Source organism: Triticum urartu, chromosome 2A (genome assembly GCF_056163025.1).
Source record: "Triticum urartu cultivar PI428250 chromosome 2A, HENAU_Tu73, whole genome shotgun sequence".
Taxonomy (NCBI): domain Eukaryota; kingdom Viridiplantae; phylum Streptophyta; class Magnoliopsida; order Poales; family Poaceae; genus Triticum; species Triticum urartu.
The window spans coordinates 115,461,811-115,466,261 of NC_141874.1; the positions used below are offsets into that span (position 1 = coordinate 115,461,811).

Sequence of the window (4,451 nt, forward strand, 5' to 3'; positions counted from 1 at the left end):
TTGATTGATGGTTTAAGGAAATGGCAGTGGTCCAAATCTTGCACATTTACTGTTACTTCTATGTATAAGTTCCTTGCTCAGGTGTGGCCCAGCTTTCATATCTTATTGGGATAGCTACATTGCCCTAGCCGGGTATTGCGAAGGAAGGAAACACCTTGTCCGAGTCAGGCGATGCTAAAGGATGGATTAAAAAACTCATGGATGCTATCTCTGTTATTGCTGCTTAATGCCTTATTTATACCGATCTAGCTTATAGCTGGTATTTCTAGAAAGATAAGCTGATGCAGCCCTCAGGGATGGAGTGCCTAAACTAACCTTCCTGAACAGAAGTAGCAGAGGTAGAAGATATGTAAATCGTACCATCAAGGGGAAATGCACTATTGTTATGCTTGGGCCAGGTTAGCTGATCAAGGGAATATTCCTATCGGAAGAACAATCAGAAAATAAGGAGATAGTCAGTTGGCACTTTTCACACAAGAACCGCTTTTCGTATTAAGCACGGGAGTCGTAAGGAAAGACCTCTGCGTAGCTATCAGAACGAATTAATGAACGAAATAAACGAATTCCGATGAAACCAAGGCGAATTTCTGAGCCAGCAGTGGGAAAAAGATGCCAAGTATTGAGATGCATCATTATGAATGGTGCGATCCGAAGTCTTACTATTTACTCCAAATTGACTCAAATGGTTGACTGAACTTCACAGAGGACTAAAGCCGGGAACTTAAACTAATGGTTTTGCCTTTCCACTTCCCAATTGACTCTCATAAAAGGCTAGGCTACCTCTTCACATCGCACCTGATCCCGAATCATGTGCTCTGTTCAGGGGATCAATAGTGGCTATTAAGCTTTTCCCTTTCTATATATTCTTGAGAATAAGTAAATACCATCCTTTTTCCTATCAGCATCTCTCTATCTGACAGTAAATATTGCTTTCAATCGATCAGGCACTAGGTTATTAAAGTATGGATATGCCATATAATAAGGGAAAAGGCCTCAAGTTTTTTTTAGCGCAAAAGAAAAGCCGATTCCAAATTTTCTATTTCCCGGCAAGTCTATGAGAGTCCTATTACGGATCCTCTGATCTTTAGCTTGAATGGTCGTGTTTTTATATAATTAGGTCTTTCTTCTGAGCTCTTCTATTACGGTACGGAAAAATCAAACCTATCACTCTCAAAGAATGGGTAAAAAGAATTCAAGCTAGGGGAGCCTACACTCTCTAACTACCTATACTACGCCCCCATTGATTGGAAACCCTCGGGGAAAATGATCCCATAAACAAAGGAATTATACAGTACGAAATAGCAAAAAAACAGACTAATTCGATTCTAAAAAATCGATAATAGATATTTTATTCTGCTTAAATTGTCCCGACAAGGAGAGATATTCAATATTTGAATCAGATTGGATTTCGTAGTATACCAATGTGAGCCAAACTATTACTATTTCATCTAACTTGAATAACCAAGGACTGAATTTGACTATGGATTCTGATAACTCGAGAAGTTTTTATTTGGTTATGATCCAAAAAGAAAAAAGAAAGGTTTAACAAGCCATGAGAAAATAGAGTAAAGTAACCATACGTTCTGTTTGCATAACGTGTATACGCCACGCCATACAATCGAAATAGAAACATGGGACGATTCCAGAATTTTGAATAGATCCGTGGGGATGAGAGAAGTTGTTGTTGAGAAATATGAAATTGGAAAGGAAGTCAAACTCCCTATGGAACCTGTGATCGGTTGTACCTGTACTTTAGTGATACGAAAACTCGCTATTCACTCAGTTTCTGGTCAATAATAAGATTATGTAGGAGAGATGGCCGAGTGGTTCAAGGCGTAGCATTGGAACTGCTATGTAGGCTTTTGTTTACCGAGGGTTCGAATCCCTCTCTTTCCGTTTCTGTTAATTCACCAACGTTACCGACCACAATGAAATTTCTAGTAAGAGGAAAATCCGTCGACTTTCTAAATCGTGAGGGTTCAAGTCAAGTCCCTCTATCCCCAATAAAAAGCCCATTTTACTTCCTAACTATTGTACCAACCTCTATTTTTCATTAATGGTTCAAACAAGATTCACTATCTTTCTTATTCTACTCTTTCACAAACGGATCCGAACTGACTTCTTTGGATCTTATCCCATTCATACAAATGAACATATTATAGTATAGGCAAGTAATCCCTATTATTAAGTAAGTCATTCACAATCCATATCATTATCCTGATATTTACTAAGTCCAATTTGAGAATACTTGTTTCTTTTTTAGTCCCTTTAATTGACATAGATACAAGTACTCTACTAGGATGATGCACAATAAATAGTCAGGATAGCTCAGTTGGTAGAGCAGAGGATTGAAAATCCTCGTGTCACCAGTTCAAATCTGGTTCCTGGCACAGAACGAACAATGAATGCCTTTTCGGGAAAGAAAAGGGCCACATATTTTTTATAGGGAAAAGCTTTTTTTAAGGGGAAGAATCATCAACAAAAAATCCAGGAAAGAACAGCGAAGGAAAAACGTGAAAAAACAAGTGTTTTCCCAGAACGGAATAGCGGAAATTCCATACGTTGATCACCAATGTTGCATGTCTTTCCTTAAGCTGGAGTACTTTGAGTTAGAAGGCCTACTTTATTCGTCCTTTTAAAGCCTACTTATTCGTCTAGCTATTTCCAATTCTAATAAATAACCCGATCATATCATATCTTGGAAAACCCTAAGACTACCCAAGGCTGTACCCTACAGTGTTACCTATAGTCTATACTTGTGTATACGTTGCCTTCTGGGGTGGCAAGCTAGAACCAAGTAGTCTAGGTATCAATTCCAATTTAAGTCAATGATCCTCATTTTCTCCAACATTAAGAAGATTATTGGTAAGGTGACCAACCATCACGCAGGATTCCGGGTCGGAGTAGCACCTCTTGCCTGATATATACAGGTCGTTACTGGCGATTCGTTTGTGCCCTATGGTGTTCAATTGCCCGTTTGTTCCCTCCCCCTCAGGACGGGTCAACCTACTTTGCCCGCTCAGGCGCTCCAAAATGCTCTGACTAGACCGCCGACACCCATGATTTGTCCATCATTCAAAATGGCATTTCGTAAGGGCTCATAAGGTAGGAGGAATCACAGATCCTCCGTGCACTTTCGCCTAGAGTTAGTTTGATTTTTCACTACTGTCTGAGTGGTGGCTAAACCCTGAAACTTTTCCTTGAAATGAAATAAAGATCTAACTTTATTCCAGTAGTGGTTTCCGCAAATGTAGATAATCTTGTTGATTAACACCCACTTTCCATACCCTGCAATTCAGAGGCCATCACCTCTGGTCTTTTAGTAACATATCAGTAAACAAGGCTCTCCTCGTGTAGCTTTTTGTTCTCGAGGAAGAAAATCTCATTGATTACTTATAATGCCGGATGAAGCAAGTTACAGCATTGGTTCTTTCGTGATTCACGTATATTGGAAATCTCTTTCTTTAGGAAATGGGATGGCATTCAATTCTCACTTAGGGATTCTCTTCTTCCTGAACATTCATGAAAAGAAGGACTCTGGCTTTAATGCTAAAGTTTAGTACTGGGCCGAGCGTACTTACCTACTTAGACAAGAGGGATACTTATAGATCTCTATGAGTGTAAGGCAAAGTGGGCAAGACTACTTCCACAACTACATTTTCGCTTAAGCAGGACCTGTGAGACCTCGAAGCAACCGTCTACTACTAGTTATAGATGCTATTTCTAATTGAATAGAATGGATGCTTCACAGTGGTTCTGCGACAGGCAGGGCAGCCGGGTGAACATAGGCAGCTGTTCCTATAGAACACAAGTCTTTCTCTAAAGCACGACCTTCCGATTGGACTACGTCTGGTCTCTATCCTTTTTATTCCAAAAATGGGTCCTCGATCAAAATGATCTGGTGTCTATGTCCATGCCTGAGGTTGGTAAACCCTATATCTATTGCGGGGTGGTTTGAGGAAGGGATAGCTTGTAACCCACGACTTACTACTACGAAGATTCTGGCGGAGAGCTTTTCACATATAGATAGGTCGGGATGAGGAAGCTCCGTAGTCAACTAATAGATAGAAAATCCACCTTGTGAACCGTGTTTGTCTTAAAGTACTGTCTGAGAAGGAATATACCTGTTCCAATCCCTCTAGTGGCTATACTGATTGACATAGGTAGCTTTCGTAGTCAAAGCTCACAGGGCCAAATGCTCTATTGGAGTGGGCACGAACACACACAATCAAGGTTCGAAGAACTTCTACTTCACGCCTTGAGGATTCTATGACGCTCACTCAATGGTGTTGTGGCGATTGCAAGCAATCAATAAACGAGGAAGCCAAATTATGGATCCAGGAAGGCTGCATCAGAAGGAAGAGTAGGTGTTGCTATGCCGTTGGCTGGGACTGAGACAGAGAGAGGGGAGCATAGCCCCTATGATCCCGGTAAAGAGTTCCAACTAAGCT

General features: G+C 40.6%; 1 non-coding gene across 1 annotated transcript; it reads left to right on the top strand.

The window, feature by feature from the left end:
• The first annotated feature begins 1,809 nt into the window (after positions 1 to 1,809).
• Positions 1,810 to 1,896, top strand: TRNAS-GGA (transfer RNA serine (anticodon GGA)). The gene has a single exon. It is a non-coding gene; the product is annotated as a tRNA-Ser (tRNA).
• The last annotated feature ends 2,555 nt before the right edge of the window (positions 1,897 to 4,451 follow it).